We start from the raw sequence: 20,283 nt of genomic DNA, 5'->3' as shown, positions 1-20,283 counted from the left end.
CAATGCAAACATGATAAAGTTCAACTTGAAATGACTTCGAGTAAGTGCTTTGCTTTCACTTCGTTTTTTATGTCTTAAGAGTGCTTACCCCACCTACTGTCCCTAACATTGTAAGTGGGTAGGAAGGATATTAAGGTGGATTCAATCATCACTCTTTAAACTACTCTCTCTTGTTAGTCAACATAATATGTTAATGTTGTACGTAAAATTGTGTAACTTCCCAACTCTCAATACTTGAAACTAAATGCATAAATTTGTGCAAAATCGTTTTCTCACATAAAGATAGAATATGGTGTTCTTCTTATGATATGCATCGATAATATTTTTAAAAACCATTGGAAGTTAGAAATTTCTCACATTAAAAAGGTTGTTAACATCGTTTACCCTAGAATGTACAATTTATAAAGGACAAAAACCTTTTGTCATTGCGATAGAATGTGAAAATGAACTTTTATTCAAAGGTGGCTGCATAGCTCGTGGGACTTATTATACATTTTGTTTGCTTTGCAAGGGTTTGCTATAAACAATTGTCAAATAATTGGGGTGCGAGAGATGGGAAGATTTACTAATGACCACGAGAAGGTGATTATGGTATGTGGGACAAGGCCAACCCCATGGCAAGGATTGATATGTGGTTCTCAATAAAAAAGAGAGAAGTAAGGAGAGACAAAAGGAGCAATTGAGAGGTGAGAAAGTTAGATGGAGTGATAAAGAGGTGAGAAAGTTTGGTCTCAAACCCAAGACCTAGGGTTAGTCGTCTAACAACTTATCATTGCGAGAGAGAGTAAAAGCAATAGTTGTTAGAGGTTTCAAATTTAGTTCGCAACATCTATAGCTATTGTTTCCAATGGTTTAGTTATGTGATAGTTCTCTCATCAATAATGTTCTATAAATATTTATCATATAAAATGGTATTGCCATGAGTACATAGAGGGATTATGTATGCCAATTATTGTGACATAACCATGGTCTTTTATTGGATGTTCCTACGGAAGTGTGTGATAGTGTGAGAGAGGCAAAGATATATGGGGCTATATGATGAGCAAAATGCTAGCCAATCAACTGAATCTAGTCCATATCAACTTGTTAGGTCCTCCCTCAAACAATACCTTTCTTTTTGTCATGTAGCCTATTTTTTCTATTGTTTTAAATCAAACAATATGGGGCTACATGGTGAGTAGAATTTTGGACAATCAATTGAATCTAGTCCATATCGACTTTGTAGGTTTTTCCCCAAATGATCTCTTTATGTTTGTCATGTCTTGTATTTTCTGTTTCGAATCAAATATATAAATATTCTATTTGGGATTTCACCTCACTTGTATAATGCATTACTATATGTGATAAGAGTATCAATATTGCAAGTTTGTAATTTATTAAAGCAACAATCTTGATATTGGGATCATACAAATTGTGAGCACCTCACACCAACAATCAAAATTAAAATTGATCAACATATCATGGATAGTGTAACTTGTTGCAATTGGTCACTAACGTGTCACGATATAGTAGCCTCACCCAAAAGAGGCCAATTGTTGGAACACAATTCCCTTATGACTTTGTGTGGGAGGTTGCATCATGATCCTAATACACCATACCAACATCCATCAAATGTTTATGCAAAACAAATCTCTTGTATATCAATTACATGTGAACTCTCAGTATGCTTATCCATATTCCATTTTCACAATACTTTTACCCATAATCTCTAATATAAATCCATTACTTTTTGTCTTCATTGACACCATGAGTATTATAAAAGATAACACCAATTAACATTTATTGACATATGTATGTCTAATTGAATTTGTATAGACCATATAGTTTGTTTTCAAGGTCATTTTATGGGATATTCAAGAACATGTGGTGGTATATTCAAGACCAATGGTTATGGCCCTCCATAAAGGAACTCAACAACCAACTTACGCTTAATTAGGAAAGAAGGAAAAGTTCGCTCAATATTTCTAGCATGCCAAAACAAGGATGGTCAAGTAGAAATGTTTCTGTATAGGTGAAGAATTGAGAATGAGTTTGTTATCTTGTGGGCCACCAATTTACTAGCATAATAACGTCAAGAAATATGAGAATTAACATTGTAGGTTGTGTCGTTGCCCAATGTTCCGACTTGCGGGAGTCATAATAACCCTCTTGTCTCACATACATCTGAGGTTGTGAGATTGTTCACGACGAGCATGCACCATTTCCTATATGCGTAAATCTTTTAAAATGATACCTTGATGTATGGAAAAATGTTCTTAAGAAAATCACCTTCCATTCAACTCACATGCTATTGTTGAATATTTACAAATGAACCCCTAACTTATACATTTTGATCACAAGGAGAAGTTTAAAAACAGAAACAATAGAAGTTTCTCAACATTCAAAAGAAAAAATCATGCAAAGTTCGTATTGTATATTCATAAACAAGCCATTGTAAGTTAAAATTCTGGAGCATAGAATTCATCAAAGATTTGATTCATAAGATAATTGAGTAGCTTGAGTAGAGTAATAAACATATATGAAGTTCAACCATTTGACTAGACAAAAATGATGCTGAGAGCACTTTCCAATGTGTATGGCATCGAAAAGATGAAGACGGAAGCTAATAATCAACAACATTGTGAGACAATCTATTTGCTAATAATGTGTGATTCACCATCTTTCCAAAAACCTACTTATATATTATGTAAACATCATATATAGATGTCAACAAATTATGATTTATTTATGAGGACAAATGCAAATAAAAGCTCTTCACCTATGTTGTGACACACTAACCTTTGGGTTTAAAGAGCAACACCTACATGTATACATTATGCTAGGCATAGGCCCATGTAATGAGTATTGGCCTCAAAATTTGCATATATATTGAATGATATGGTGACACTTATGGCACATCTCTCACTCTTTGACATTCCAAGGACGTTAAAATACCATCAACATTGTCTGAGTATCTCTCTCCATTTCGCAAATATTGACACATGAAATTAATAATTTGATCTAGATTGTCGTGTTGTAATCGTAGTGTTGTAGCCTAGTCCTCATTATAGAGTTGTAACCTATACATTTAAAATAATTTTTCTTAATTAGTAAAGAATGATTCTTAAAGGCATAAAAAGATTTTAATATAAGAATGGCATCGACATTTACTAGGTATTAGTGTGAGTAACAAGTTACTATAAAAGAAATATAATGTCCAAATCACCATCATTATATGATCTAATGCCGTGGTTTTCGATTAAACAAATGTTTGTAGTTACATTGACAAATGTTAGTGGATGATCCACATGTTGTTGGTGTTGCGAAGACAACTATGCTTTCAACAATATTGTCCAATTGCCTCTTCTCTTTTCCTCTCTAAGCACTCAATAAAGTGCAAAGAGTCACTATGAATACAGTCTAAAGGCTATGTATTTGGTTCAACTCATATGTGTTTAATATATAAATTCATATGGCGGAATGAATATACAAATATGTAATTCATGATAAATATATTCCTAGTTATCCAATATTGTTTCCAACTACATTGGCAATTGAGTTTGAGTCTCGTGCGTGATATAATGATCATTGTGGAGCATCAAAATGCCCTTAGTGGTATAAGCACAATCTTAATGGGGTTTATGAAGGTGGTTCAAGCATCTTGTAGGTTGTGCTACCACTTATTTGTTAAAATCTTAAGACATAACTCTACCTGAAAAAGGGATTAATTGTTGGAACTAGCAAGCCACCTATTTGTTCTAACACTAATTTGTTAATGTTGATGAAGAAGTAAAATTAAAATGTTCCAACTAATTTGCTCAATTGTCTTATGGGTAGAAATAGATATGTGGGAATGGGGACAACCTTTCCAAATGCATATGGACAACATATGGACCCCCCCCCTCTCATATGCATACATATGTCGAAACATCGTTCCAATTAACAACAATAAACTCATAATATATGGACAGCCTTTCCAAATGCATATGCATGCATACATATGTGGAAACAACATTCCAATTACCAATAATAACTAATAATACATTGATAACCTTTTCAAATGCATATGCATGAATATATGTGTCCATGCATACCATTTATTTGAATTACACTTTCATACTTTGATGTTAGTCTATGTGAAACTAGTGCTACACGTTGAGACTACAACGAACTATTAAGCCCAACCCATGCTTTGTATTTCTATGTGATCCTTCCCATGTCTCTAAATCCCAAAGCCTTTCAAATGCATACATATGTGTTAGTGTATACCATTCATTTGAGTTACACTTCAATGTTTTGAATCCTGATGCCGGTTTGTCTAAGGTTACACATTGAGGCGTCAACAAAAAGTATTAAACCCAACTCATGTCGTGTATTTGGGATGCTTATACTAGCCTTTGTATCACAATAGAAGTGAGATGAAATGTCTCCTTTTGTTTTCTCTATGTACAGTTCTTGAGTAATATACTAAGGTGCATCTTTCTTTAAAAAAAAAACTCATGTCGTGTATTTACATGATGAACAATGAATTTGTTCATGCACAACAATTACTTGAATTGATATTACACTAGTTATTACAAGATCTCGATGACAAGGCTTAACACTTTATATCGATATGACAATTTCTGCACAACAACTTAACATGAGACAAGATAATACCATACTCAACTCTTACATGAGCGATCAACAACATCAAGAGGTTTGCACCATTTTTTAATCCTTACAGGCAATCAAATGACATCAAACGGTGTCACATACGAAAGCTACACGTCACTTGAGGTCTAAATCGTCTCAAGTCAGACACATGGAACAAAGTTGTTTATAGTATTGCCAATTATAGTTGACTATCGATGTGCCAAATTAACTCCCACAAGACAATTATTGAGCATGTTATCTCTAGATAATTTGTTCGTCTTCATGCTATTTAAGGAAAAAACAAAAATACCCTAACATTTAAAGTTATTTACCAATATGCCATTGCATTCTTTTATTTAATAAAATACCCCTAGTGTTTCTCCAAATGACCAAAATTCTCATGCATTTCTAAAGAGCAAGTGCATAAATGGTGGTGGTAATGTATTTGTTAAATGCAATGGCCATGCTTTCTATAATGCTACCGACTCTAACAATGGTATTGTTGATTGTCAATAATGATAGTGGTTATTGAGGATTTATTTGTAAATGCTTAATCCTAATGATTAACCTATAGCGAATATCAATCTCATTGACAAGAGATTATAAGTAATATGCTCAAAAGTTATGTTATTTAAAGTAAGCATAGGTGTGTAATGCTTTTCATGATTGCCTAGTAAAAATCATTTGATCACTGAAAAGAATATTTATTCGCAAGTATTGTAGCCTTTTTATTGCTTTTTATATGTTGAGTTAGAATAATGTTGATTATCGATGATTATTATTGATAATGTTGATATAGTGTGTAGTTTATTGTTAATATCGAATGTCGTAAATCTATTGATGTGATGATGATAAAACTATGTTTCACCCTACATGTTAGGGCTATGGATAGTTTATGCCACTTTTTATTATCTATGTATATGTTTATTGTTGGCTATATTGTATGTTATGGTGAATTTCATAAATGTATAAAATCCTAGACATTTAACACAAGGTTGTGAATCATGTATATAGGAAGAAAGTACAATAGGAATATGTATTGAACAAATTGTCCACCCTCGAAAAGTAGAAAATAGAAAATTCCATACACATGGCAAGATGTTGTAATTTGTGGTAGTCTTTCCTACAAAGTACGTCGTGAATTACCTATAAACCAAGGATTTGTTTCAATCCATAGAACATGCTAGAATATCAACCTTCGAACGAAAGACATAGTCTATGGCCAGCGGGTTAATATTCTTGTATCACCCCTTGTTGGTCTCAGGGGATCGAGGAGACTAATTTTGGGGAAAGATGGTTAAGTGTTGTGTGTGTTACTTTGGTGTTGTAGCAGCTACTGCTTAGATGTTGGCTACCTTTCGTGAGTTATTATTGTACTTCTTAATTTTCCCAGTTATTTTAAATTGTGCACGTCTTGTATAGTTTTTACTTTTATGGGATTGCTCAAGCGTGCCATCTACTTCACCATCATTAAAGTTTATTTTTACACCTACATTTGAGTAAAGAATATGCTCCATCCTTGGAGGTAGTGCTACTTTTTTTTGGGTGTGTGTCAAGATTCACCATGGTATTAATGAAAAGATGCCCATGAAGTTATGGAGAGTGATGGGTGAGCGTGAGCCGGTTTTCTCCAGCATTCGTACCTCTCTTGCGCATGCCAGTGGATGCACGGTTTGGTGGGGGTGGATGTCGTGAAAGAAAACCGGCCTTAGGCGGAGTCGGTGAAAAAGGGGTAGGAACCGGCCCTTACGCGCGGACACAAGTATTGATTAAGGGTACATAAATAGGAATAAGTGGGCTAATATAAATATACTAGGAAGTAAGGACTTATTAACTAGGAAATCGATGTGGATCTCTGTCAGAAGGGACAGAGAATAAAGGTGATGCGACAGGATGTAACGGTCCCTCCCTGGCGGCCTATAAAAGGGGAGGGGAGTGTCACGGACACACCAAGCGCGGACTAAGACGGAGCAGGGATGATGAGGCTATGACGGAGTGATGATGCGAGGAACTTAAGACGGGAAATGACACAATAGCATAAAGATAGAGATTAAGATTACAAACTGTCACGGACACACCAAGTGCGGACTAAGACGGAGCACGGATGATGAGGCTACGACGGAGCGATGACGGAATGACACAAGAGCATAAAGATAGAGATGAAGATTAAGGAGAGAAGATGAGCGAAACGAGAATACTAGATTGATATGTCCATGACTGGCGTTGTTCACCTTGAATTCCTTCAAGATGAACTCAACTATTTATACTAAGTGGCATGCATACCTGTTGCACGCATGTGATACAATAGAGCATGTAGGCAGTAGGTACGCATGCATGCGCCAAGTGTTAATAATACAAGGGAGAAATTATGCACATGATGCTAGCTAAAACCTACAATGAGGAAGTATATACATGGATGTTTGGTTAACACATAACACTCAATTATAACATGGCTATGTCAAGAGTTCGAATCTTGACAGGGAGAAGACAAGGAGGGTATCACGTTTTGGCTAGGTCAAGGTGCTGTCGGACTGGGAACCGAGTTCTCTCCTCCTCTTTCATTGTTTTCTGCAGGTTCAGAGTTGGTTACTTTTGCTTGGAGGAAAGCCGTGTGCTTCCGACAAGGCTCTACTGTGTGTATGTGCGTGGGCGTGTGGTTGTTTGGGTTGGGTCAGTAGCCGGTTATCCGGTTGTAATCTTGCATACTCTGTAACCTTTACTGGTATTGGAATCAAATCTCTTGTTTCTCTCTCTCTCTCTCTCTCTCTCTCTCTCTCTCTCTCTCTCTGTTTTCGTGAGTTTCCCCTCTACGCGAATGTGCATCTTGTTCAGTCGGTATACGTGTTAGTGGTTCATTCGACCGGCAAGCGCTGTCGGTTGTAAGCGGGCCTAACCGGTCCTACGTGTGCGCTCTTCCTCCCACCCCCGTCTTCTTCTGTATCTTGCTCCTTGGTTCAGGTCCCCCGTGGTCCCGCCTTATTTCCTACACGAAAGCGGAACAACACGACATAATTTGGTGAACTTGACGTGAAACAAGGTGGTAGAGAAGTCAAAGATGAGGGGATCAGAGCTCGCCGAAGCCATGGCGGCAACAGTAGATCGTATAGTAAGTGCTCGCGAGGGGACAAGCGCCCTCGACAGGGCCAATGAAGCAATTGTCAGCATAATAGGCCGGTTCAGTGGGAAGAACACCACGAGCTATTTGACGGCCTACCAAGCTGATTCGGGACATTCTGGAGGACATGCGGCTGGTCGGATTCTCTCGGGTGGTAACACCGAGCATCCACGCAGAGGTGCTTGAGGTGTAGGCCGGATGCCAGACCTGGGAAGAGTTCGAGGGGTGGTTGCTCGATATGTATGGACTCGATGACGCGCTTCAACTGTTGAAGCGAGATTTCATGGATTGGGTAGAGACCCCTAGGAAGGGGAGGAATGCGTCAACGCTTCTCCGGGAGTTTGAAGAACGCTTCGCGCGGCTCTCGGCACTAGATAAAGTCGTGCTGGACACGAGCCATGTCTTGTTGTTTGTCAAAGCCGTGGACGCGCGAGATTGAGATCAGGTGGGTCTCCTGCTGGAGACGGATGACGGGCTGACGGCCGACTGGGCCGTGGTGAAGAGAGTCTGTGGCCGTTTTGACAAACGACGTGAGTGAGGCAACGAGGGATCGGCGGCGGCGAGACCCATCCCAGCAAGGAGGTTCGATGAGTCTTCGCCGGCACGAAAGGAGGAAAATCGGGATTGGCTCGAGACGGGCTCGACCTCGAATGGGGTGGTAAAGGGCCCATCCAGAGGAGTGCCTCTAGAAGAGCTGACGCAGATGGTGCGCGATCTCTAGATCGCGCAGGCCCGAAGAGACAACGACGAACAATCCCGCGACCAAACGCCTTCGGCTGGGTAGCGATGCATGTGGTGCGACACGTTCGGCCACGCCCGGAAAGAGTGCGCGGATTTTGCAGATGCACTTAGAAGCAATGTGGTGTACCTGTGGAATGGGCGAGTGCACACCGGTGATACCCATAGACCCCTAGAGACGAACTTCGGGCGTGGCGGAATGAAGAGGTTGATGGAAGAAGTAGAGGCGTGACATGTAGAGGCCGTCCATTATTCGACATCAGCTGGAATCTGGGTAGGAGGTAGCGAAGACCGGAAACCGAAAGACTTTGGGTTCTGGCCCTCGGTGCTAAAAGGTCTCTCCGGCGCACGACTGAAGAGGGAAGAAGTGGACTGCGCGGAGCAACAGGTCCGGGAGGTCACCGGGTGGGACGACCCAATAGAGGAGAAGACCGGCTTCGTGGAAGCCGCGTGCCAGAACTATGAAGTTCTAGTGGATGATAAGAGGGCAGGGAAGGCTGGTGGGACCGTGACCCCGAATCGGTACGAGACCCGGTTCGGGCTGAAGAGGATTGAAGCTGGTAATCCCGGTATGGCAGAAAAAGCAAGGCTGGCCGGGTACCGGCTGGGCACCAAAATAGAAAGGACAACGGGCTTGTGGAAGGTCCTCAAGGAGCGGATTCTCGACAACAAGGTAGAGCTGTCGTTGAGGGAAGTGCTTGGGATTGCCAAGAAGGAGTTCTGCGATTCTATCGTGGACTTGGTGAAGCGTAAACGACTCTCAATGGAGCCGGAGCCGGATAAGCCGGTGGAGGTGCGAACGATGCACCTGGAGGACGTGGCCCTGGAAGACGAGTTGGCAGAGAGCCACTATTCGAAGTTACACTGGGCAAGGGCTACTACGGAAACCCCCATTCGGGTCAGGGACGTCTTGGAGCCGGTAGTGGTGCTGATCGACCACGGGTCGAAGATCAACCTGATGTCTATGGACTTCTATAAGAAGGGGAAGTGGTCGATCAACACCAAGCACGGGTGGAAGATACAAGCGACAACACGCGCCACTGAGGAGCTGCACGGGGCCTGCCCGAATGTACGTGTGAAAATTAGGGATGTCGAGATTGATCACCACTTCTTCGTGCAGGAGACATCCTCGCACCCGGCGATACTCGGCGAACCGTACATTACGGCGGCACGCATGGAGACAAAGGTGCTAGATAACGGTTCAGCGTACGCACGCGTGAAGAGCCAAGATGGGTGACACTTTGTCCAATTTCTGACAGTGCGACCGAACCATGAGCGTAACCGCGAGACCCTCAGTAGCGATAGCTGAGGGGATTTTTAGAGAGGGCTATCAAGGCGCGGGGCCATGATAGTCCGGATACTCCGGTAGAACCCCATAAGTTTACTATAGGTAGGAAGTTTTGGGTCTCTGACAACGGAGGTTGTACGATAGCCGGCATCGGTGGCCGGGAGAGGAAGAGGGCCGAGGAACGTTTCTGAGAGTGTGGAGTCCTCCGCCCCGACGAAGAAATTAGCAGCGCTGTGGAGGCGGTCTCTTTTGACGACACCCTGGGAGAAATGGGAAAGGTGATCGATGAAGGCCTCAGTGAAGATCGAGTGATTCCGGTCAACTCGGTGGAGATGTACGAAGTCATTGCCGACTTTGGGGAAAGGGTCAGGACAGATCGGATGGCCTGCGTAGATACAAAATACAAGATTGTGGACCAGAAGGTGAGGCCAGTCGCGACTCCCTTGTCGGAGGGCAGCGGGGAACGGAGAAAGGGGGTCGCGTCGAACCCAAGTTTACGGAATCCGGCCGACATAGGACACCGGTTCACCGACATAACGCTATGGGAGCTCAAGATCGATGGGGGTGGCTTCCTAATGATCAGTTCCAACTGGCCGTGGAGAGCAGGGATATCACGATGATGCAAACCCCTCTTCGGCTAGTGCGGATGTGTACGCTACCGCCAGGGGGGACCAACTCGGTGGCACACATGGTGAATGTGATGAACAAGGTGTTGAGGGATTCCATCCCGGACATCACCATGCCATTCTTGGATGACATCCCGATCAAGGGATGCCATGTGGAAGAGAAGGATGAGTCGGTCGGGCCGGACGGTTGCCGAAGATTCGTAGTGGAGCACATCGGCGATTGTGAGAAGGTGCTTCAAAGACTTGAGGGCGCGCGACTCACCTTCTCCGGAGAGAAATCGGCTTTCGGGCAGTCGGAGATCCTAGTGGTCGGGCACTTGTGCGGGCCTTACGGCCGGAAGCCTTCTCCGGCAAAGGTAGAAGCCATTTCCACAATGAAGGAAGAATGCAAGTCGGTGACGGAGGTTCCTAGGCGTGTGCGCATTCTACCATATCTGGATTTTGCATTACGCGCACGTCGCGGAGCCGCTCTACGAGTTGCTGAGAACAGGGCGTAAATTCGAGTGGGGCGAGGAGCACGCGGAGTCGGTTCGTAGACTGAAGGAGGCGCTAACTGCGGCACCGACACTCCGGAAAGCCGTTTACGGCAAGGACGTCCCGATTTACATTACGGTAGACACGAGCCCGACCATGATAGGATGGGTAGTCAACCAGGAGGACGAAATCGGCACGAGGTTCCCCATTTGGTTCGGAGCGAAGGTGATGAGTGAGTGACAACGAGGATACACCCAAATTAAACACGAACTCTGGGGTATCGTTTCGACAGTCAAGGCCGATAAATACTACTTGATCGGGACGAAGGTGATAATCGAGACGGACTGCCTACCGATCCTTGGTCTGGTTTCTGGATGCGCGACGCCGGATCTGGCAATGCTCAGGTGGATCCCATACGTTAAGTCCCTAAATCCGGAAATTCGGCACATTTCCGAGAAAGACAACACCATGGCCGACATGCTTTCTAAAGCACGATATGACGATGAGGACGACATGGTTTCAGAGGACGAAGAGATCAGTGTAGACTTCTTCGAGTCGGCTTACGTGACAACGAGGGCAGGGAGCACTCTGGCGCTTAACGAGTTCAATGAGGGTGAGTACAACGGGGAGTGGCTCCCGATCGGCAGGTTCTTGAGGACGCTGGCGCCGGACGCAACGTGGACGAAGGAAGAGGCTAACCGGATCCGGAAGATGTCGTACCGATTCTTCCTACGGGACGGGGACATATGGAAGCTCCCGAAAAAGACAGGCGGCGTTCCGCTCCGGGTAGTGGCAGGGAAGGAAGAGCAAGAGGCATTGCTGACGGCGTATCACGAAAGTCCTTGGGCCAGGCACCGCGGGACATGGGCCACTTTCGAAAAGCTAAAGGAGAACTATTGGTGGCCAGGGCTGTACCAGGATGTGCACCAATTTGTAATAACGTGCGGAAGCTGCCAAATGCACTCCGCGATCCGACATCGAGATGAGATGCACCCGACCTACCCGCCGACCGTCCATTTCAAGTGGATGGCGGACTTAGTGACGATGTCGATGGGGGTAGGGCAGACGCGGTACCTGGTGCTTGTGCGAGAGGACTTAACGAATCAGGTGGAGGGCCATGCATTGACAAACAAGACGACTGCAGTTGTGTGCCGGTTCCTGATCGAAGAGGTGGTATGCCGGTACGGGTGCGTAGGAAAGATAGTAGCTGACCGGGGAGAGCTAGATGCGCAGGAAGCCGAAGAGTTGTTCGACCGACTAGGGGTTAAGCTCTCCCTCACTACGACATACAACCCGGAGGCTAACGGGAAGATAGAGAGTGGGCACGGGTCAAGTTGGGAGTTGGCCGCGGCTCCTTCCTTACGCACTATGGGCGGACCAAACTACACACAGTACGGTGACTGGGTTCATGCGGGCGGAGCTGATGTACGAGCAGAAGTCGATCATGCCGGTGGAGTGGACGATTTCTTCTTGGGCCACGGTGTTGCGTTGTTACGCGCGTGCGTGTCGAAGGGCGGGACCACGGGGGTCTGGGACAAGGGAGTAGAGGAGATAGAATAAGATATGTTTGGAAGCTTAGCTCAAGAGGAGAAGAAGAAAGAATAAGAGCACGACATAGAAGGAGAGATCAGCGGAGGTAAGATACTCAACAAGATATATTAAAACAAACGAATGATTACAACAATGGTGGCCGCGTGGGCCGCACTAAACGACTATGAGAAACCCTAACCGAAGATGAATAAGGAAACCCTAAACGAAACCCTAACCCTAAAACGGTAAGAACTCTAGACTAAGTGGCATACCTCTTATACGCAAAATAGGCAACCCTTCATAAGTGACCCCTCCCTTCCTTTTATAGCCCAAGGAGGGAGGGACCTTACAATGTGGGATAAAATTTCCCCTCTTATTTCTACACACCATTTCCTAGTATACATGTGCACATGTTGCATACCACCAACTTGCCCATTCCACCCCGGTTTCACACTATAGCCGGAAATCTTCACGACAGCGGTAGCCTGGAAGGACGAGATGAGTAGGGAGGAGTTGTTGGCAGCGCGGATTTGATAACTCGAGCGAAGACCGGAGGAAGTGGAATAGGCTAAGGCAAAGCTACACGCAGCGAGGGCAAGGAACAAGGGCCGGTTCGACCGAACGCACCGGCTACGACCAAAGAAGATCGAGGAAGGCGACTGGGTACTGGTTTACGACAGCAACCTCAATAATCAGCACAAGGTGACGCGGAAGTTTGCAAGGAGGTGGTTCGGGCCCTACACCGTAACGAGCGCAAACGATAACGGTACTTACCACCTTGTGGAGCTCAACGGGACGCAGATAGCGGTGCCGATAGCCAAGAAGAGGATCAAGTCTTTCAAGAAGCGGCATGAGGACGAGCCGGACCTGGGAGGCGAGGACGACAGTGACAACCGGTTCGGAGCGGATGAAGTTACGGAGAGTGATGGGTGAGTGTGAGCCGATTTTCTACAACGTTCGTACCTCTCTGGTGCATGCCGGTGGATGCGCAGTTTGGTGGGGGTAGATGTTGTGAAGGAAACCGGCCTTAGGCGGAGTCGGTGAAAATGGGGTAGGAACCGACCCTTACGCGCGGACACAAGTATTGATTAAGGGTACATAAATAGGAATAGGTGGGCTAATATAAATATACTAGGAAGTAAGGATTTATTAACTAGGAAATCGATGTGGATCTCTGTCCAAAGGGATAGAGAATAAAGGTGATGTGACAGGATGTAATGGTTCCTCCCTGACGGCCTATAAAAGGGGAGGGGAGAAGACAGGGAGGGTATCACGTTTTGGCTTGGTCGAGGTGCTGTCAGACTGGGAACTGAACTCTCTCCTCCTCTTTTGTTGTTTTCTGCAGGTTCAGAGTTGGTTACTTCTGCTTGGAGGAAAGCCATGTGCTTCCGGCAAGGCTCTACTGTGTGTGTGTGTGTGTGTGTGTGTGCATGGGCGTGTGGTTGTTTGGGTTGGGTCAGTAGCCGGTTATCCAGTTGTAATCTTGCATACTATGTAACCTTTACTGGTATTGGAATCGAATCTCTTATTTCTCTGTCTCTCTCTGTCTCTCTCTGTCTCTCTCTCTGTCTCTGTTTTCGTGAGTCTCCCCTCTATACGAGCGTGCATCTTGTTCAGTCGGTATACGTGTTAGTGGTTCATTCGACCGGCAAACGTTGTCGATTGTAAGCGGGCCTAACCAGTCCTACGCGTGCGCTCTTCCTCCCACCCCCGTCTTCTTCTGTATCTTGCTCCTCGGTTTAGGGCCCCCGCGGTCCCGCCTTATTTCCTACGCGAAAGCGGAACAACATGACAACATCTTAGAGTATGAAGGAGCATCAACCATATCTCCTTGACTAACTCAACCGCATTCGGTTTGACATTCTGAAATCTATTATTTGGAAGATACAGTAGACCAAACCTTGTCTTCTTCCAAACAATGGATTGTTGTAATATAAGAGGCCTCCAACACATGTCTTCCATCAGAGAGGAGAAGACAATCAACACAGGTCCTTTCATAATTCTATATTTATTCAGCCAGCCTTCCCCATCTCACAAAACTCCATGTGTACACTTGTTTACAATAACTAGGATACAAAATTCTCAACACACTTTTCCATACTGCTCTAGCTATAGGACATACCCATAAAACATGGTGCACCGTTTCATTGGGAAAACCACAATTGTCACATTTTAAATCATGGCAATGCCCCTTCATCCATGACTTCACAAGGGTGCCATAATGTACCAACAACCATCTAAACAAGATAGCTTTTCTAGGAATTTGCATGGCCCATAGCCATTTCCAATAAGCATTTAACCAAGAGTGTCCTACATTACCCAAGTTCCAAAATTTACATGTTGTTGGCATAACAACCGCACACCTCCTTAACAATTCTCTACCCATTTTTACCGAGTACTGAAAAAATGGGATTTGCTTGCCTAACATTCGTTGAGGTAATATGCTTTGCCATTTCCATTCATTGGGATCCCACAAAAGTTTGTCAATGGGCTTATTCTCGTAGACCCACAATTCAGATAAATTGTTTATATCATTTGGGTATGGATTCAACATCCATTTTTTATCGTTTTTCCACAATATACGAACATGCAACATACTCCCTTGAGATACAACTTCGTCTTCCATAACAATAGAATGATGTCGTCTAGATCGCAAAACATCGAAATATAGATAGTCATGAGAGTTTTTATAACCTCTGACCCCCAATAAGACATTTAAGGATGAAAACATACCATACCAAAATAGACCACTTTGAGAAGGCTGAAAGGAATACATCGTAAACACTCTATCGATTTCTGCATACATAATGTTTCCACCCCAAATTGTGCGACAAACCTAGGTTTTGTTTTCGATCGTTGAAGAAGAAAAATACAACAAATTCCTTACCGATCCAGCTTCTCCTCCATCAAAATCAACTCATTTCAACCTAGTTCTTTTCCCTAACATTCCCCCCTCCTCTGATAGAAACAATGGGTTCATTATTAGGGGTTGTCGCAACCATTCCTCCATACATGATGGTAGAGATTGGACCAAGTTATGGGGAAGTTATGTTTCAAATCCCACCATGCCTTCACGATACCCCTAAAAAACTTATCTTGGTGGAAAATATCAAGGGAATGATTAAAATATCTTAAAAGCCACCATCTAATACTATCTTGCCAGTTGCCACCTATAGAAGGCATAGCCTTAACCATTCTATGCCTTAAGATTTTTTTCTAGGGTGCCCCACCTAGCAACAAGCCTCTTATAGAGGATCAATCAACCCAAGACCCCCCTCGTCCTTTGGAGTTGTAATGACTTTCCAAGATACTTTAACTCTCACATAGATCCCCAAAGGAAATTTCTAATAAGCCTTTGTACTTGTGATAAAGTTGAACATGAACACAACCAAGCCGACAAAATGTACCACATGGAAGCCAACAATACTTGATTGGCAACAACAACCCGACCTGCCAATGATAATTTAACAACATTCCAATATAACAATTTCTTCCTCATAGCAAGCAACAATGGAGCTATATGATCTTCCGGTGCAAGGTTAATTCCTATCTGACATCCCAGGTATTAGAGATATGATCTAATGTAAGCGTATGATAAGGAGAAAAGAATGATAGATAGATAGATAGATAGAAAGGAGAGAGAGAAAGAAGGGTGCCGATCCACCCGACCACCCCCGAGCGAAGGGATCGAGACGGACTCGAGCCTTGATCGGCGTCCCATACCACCATCGTGGCGTCGAGTCGTACCTGGTGCTGGCGCGCTCACTACAAGTGTTGACCCCCCCACCACAAGAACGGAGTTTCGACGTAGTCAAAAGATGATTAAATGAGGGTAGCTAGGCCTCTTATTTATAGTGATACCCAAGGCCCCCAAGCAAGTTCACACTTGGCCTAATGGGTTGTCTCAATCCCGAGGATTAAAAGTAATCCTCCCCTTCTTTACACTCTCGTTTAACCCTCACACTTATACATGTGTATAGAATACTACGATAAATTCTCACCATGGGATATTATATGGTCATGACCGTAACACCAGGTATCTTACAGGTTTACCATGCGGAATCCATTGAAACACTTCTTGTGGACACCACAAGGGGTTTACTGTGGTACTTACCAGAATCCCACCAACTTATTCCAATTAATAACAACTCTAGAAGCATAGCAAAAACTATCATATAGCCTGTTGTACTCTACACAAATTATTGTGAGAACCTTGCAAATACATGGTTGTATAATCAACAAATTGACAATCCACAATTTGCTCCTCTAACCAAGGCCATTGCAGTCCTTTTATATTCTCGACATTACTTATAAGAAAACTACTAAAAGCTTCTCCAATCATCGAATATAAAAAGGGAGCTAACGGACATCCTTGTCTCACTGACCTTGAAATTGAAAATGCTTGGCCTAACTCTCCAGCTATTAATACCCTACTAGTAGCTGAGTTGTAAAGAGTGGAAACAACTGTTAACCATTGATTAGGAAAACCTAGCTTTTCCATAGTACCCCTCAAGAAAGACCAATCCACCATATCATAAGCCTTTTCAAAGTCCAACAACAAGGGAAAATATGAAAAAAGGTGATAGGTAAAATGACACCTTATGAAAGGATGGTATCGAAGCACTGGAAAAGTGTGTTGCATTTTTTACCTCATTCATAGTATGAACCATACGAACCATATGTGCATTCTCATACGTGAATGTTTCAATCATTCGAGTATGGTAAACACCATGGAAGTATGGTAAATACCATACTTTTGTATTCATTATTTATTATAGAGTTTTTTTAAGGTAAGAAAGTTAAGGTAAAAATTGTAAAAAAAACACATAAGAATGTTTTGATAACATATGCATTTATATGAAAAATAATATTTGCCAATGCATTCGAGTATATTACGTACTATGCGAGTCCCATTCAAATATATTTCCCATCTACTCTTGTTTTCCCCAACATAAATAGGATTTTCATGTAGCTGAATAACATCCTACTTACATGCATCATCAATGAATTGGATTGTGGAGGGTGTGATTACTTGGTCAAATTAAAGATTGAGTTATTTTTTAGTTAGGCATTTGTTGTGTTAGTTAGAACTCTCCAATGAATCCCTCCCTATTGTTGTCCCTTCTTGTTCTAACAGTTGACAAAGTGTTTCACCAACTATAAAATGTGACATATTAAAATTTCTCTATTTTTAATCTAGATTTCTTGATTGGCTTCCAAGTGTTCTAGTTCCTTGCCCCCCTTGAGTATTTGAAGAGATACTCTTAAGAGGGTTCAAAATGATGGGGGAAGCGTTCATTTTGGTCATCAAACCCAAGAGGCAACACTTCCTAGAATCTCGTAGAGACCTTTATGACCCTTACCAATGAATGATCCTCCAATATCGCTTTTATGTTATGCCCAATACCCCAATTGGTTCTATACATATGATCATGGTAGTTGTTTGGATATATATTATTGTGTTTTAACCAGCATGTTATAGATAAGGAAATCCTAGAATGGCTTAGAGATTGGCCTCTTGAAGATTGTGAGACGTATCCAGTTACCACGTGATGGATGTTAAGCCTTTGTCATATGTAGCATGACACATGACTCATGGAGATAAAGGCATTGCAAGGACACTAAAGACTAAATACAATACTAAAAAAAGGGGGAATAATGGAGTGAATCTGACTCTCTCTCTCTCTCTCACGCATCTCCCAGGTCCTTCGGACATGAACTATCCTTCAATCCTCATGAACTGTCCAAGTACTTAAAGGAGAATCTGGTGTGTTCTCCGTTAATAATGGAACTAATCATCTTTATTATTGTAAAATAAGAGCACCTGGCTTATAAGTGATAGTTTGCAATTTAGGGATGATATTATTTGGAAGACAATTTCATCTATTCTGATGTGGATAATTTGGAAGGCGTGATGTACATTAGTATTTGACAACGCCACTCGGGATGTTTCTGTTATAATTGTCGAAATTTGGCTGTTACTTATCCATACATTATGTGATCAATATGAAAGTTTTACATGCAATGTTGATGCCATTTTCAAGAAGCAAATGCATTTAAAAAGGTTATGGGATTCGATGCACATTTTTAGGGAAGATGGAGATCACATAATATGAATATATATTGTTCCCGTCATTTTGGGAAACAATGTCTACTAACTTTGTTTATGGACACTTTGTTGCTACAGATTTTGTGGTTACATTGCATGCTCAATTGCAGTTTGGCAAGAGTAGACCATACAAATCTTGGAGATATGGTGTACAAATATGTGTAGTTCTTGTATAGACACATCAAATAAGCTATGATGTGAGCACAATGGAGTCGGTCGGTATACTTCTTTATCCAACACAACTTTTGTATTTCTTGTGATTTTATAATTATACCAAGGCATATCTCTTTTCACAATAAAATAAAAAATAAGAGCACCTAGCTTCGCTTATTTACAAGGACCCGACTTTACGTTAAAAAATCACATGCCAGCAAATGCGGTCACCATCATTGGTACTTACGATACCGTGTTTGTAGATTCAATGGATAGACGAAACTACTTAAACCAGCATGCATGCATGCACAAATAGGAAACCCAAATAATAAGAGTCATTTGAACCCGTGTCTATGGCAATCTATTTTTTGGTTTCTTTTTTTTCTAAAAAACCTTGCACTAGAGCTTTAGGCCAAATGGACACCCCTATGTGGAAGGAAACAAACCTTTTGTAAAAGAGATATGAAAGCCAGTTTTTGGTAACTTTTTAGCTTCTTCTTGAGCTGTAAGTCTTGAGCCTTACTAATATCTAAGTTAAAGCTCCCGTATATTCCTTTCTACTGGTCGAGTGGTTGATGAAGGCCATGTGTTAGTTATCGACATTGTTATCACTCTCTATGTTGGATGTATCACATAATAACTCATTTGACTAAGGCATGGTTAATATTTTATTAGGCAACTTTGTCTTATAGTATAAATACTTAAGGCCCAAGTCATACAAGGGCTCCAATAATTTCTTAATTATAGTCTCACTTGAGGGAGGAGGAGAGAATTTGTGATTAACATCGTCCTCGACCGACTTGTCACTGATATGGAATACAGTGGTCCAACTCCCTTGGACGATCAACTTGATAAAGGGAAAGAACCTCTTATTGTGTCACGATGTGGTATGTGCAATGGAGAAAAGCACCTAGAAACTAAGTTTATAATAGGTCAAGGTTATGTTCAAAGGAGTGCTGAAATGGGTCTTAAAATTGAAAGGGAGATGTACTTTTGCGATGCATGAATTACCATGCAATAGCGAATCAAGGTGGTACATAGGAGGCCTATGATAGCAAAAGGCGACAGGGTTGTTGATCATAGACTCACTACGCCAAACTCAAGGATCTCCTCTAAACTCACTTGTGGTTTCTTGTTACTTCACCCTCTTACTTTTCGAAACCCTATACTTGCCACCCTATGTTAGGCTTAAAGCACTTGAACAAAACCTTCGAGCTATGAACAGGGAAAGGAGAGTGCTTGATGGTTTAAAGCCTTTAAGCGCATCAAGTTTGCAATCCACAAGACTATGGAGTGCCCTTGCTTCGAAACAACTATGTAGAGCCTTCAAGGAGGCAAATCCTCAAAGGACAACTCAAGTTTGAGTGCTCATGCTCCCAATCCTCGGCATTTAGGGTTTAGGGAGTGTAGAGCTTTGAGATATCCCACCCCTTGACTCAAGGCTTGGGCAAGGTGCTTGCCTTCAAGCGGTTAGTTAATGCTCAAGCTTTAGATCGCAAAGCTCACAACCCTTGAGGGTGATTGTGGAAATTGAGTGAAGGTTTGGGGGTATTTCTGGGGAATAGCAATAAGAGGAGGGCATTTGTGGAATTAAGGAAAAATGGAGGAAAAGAAGAGGGCATTTTGGGAAATATAA

This window comes from Azolla caroliniana, unplaced genomic scaffold (genome assembly GCF_043228905.1).
Source record: "Azolla caroliniana isolate FFs.n. ecotype wild unplaced genomic scaffold, voAzoCaro1.0.p SCAF_18, whole genome shotgun sequence".
Taxonomy (NCBI): domain Eukaryota; kingdom Viridiplantae; phylum Streptophyta; class Polypodiopsida; order Salviniales; family Salviniaceae; genus Azolla; species Azolla caroliniana.
The sequence above is the reverse complement of the archived record's forward strand: the minus strand, read 5'-3'. Positions refer to the sequence as shown.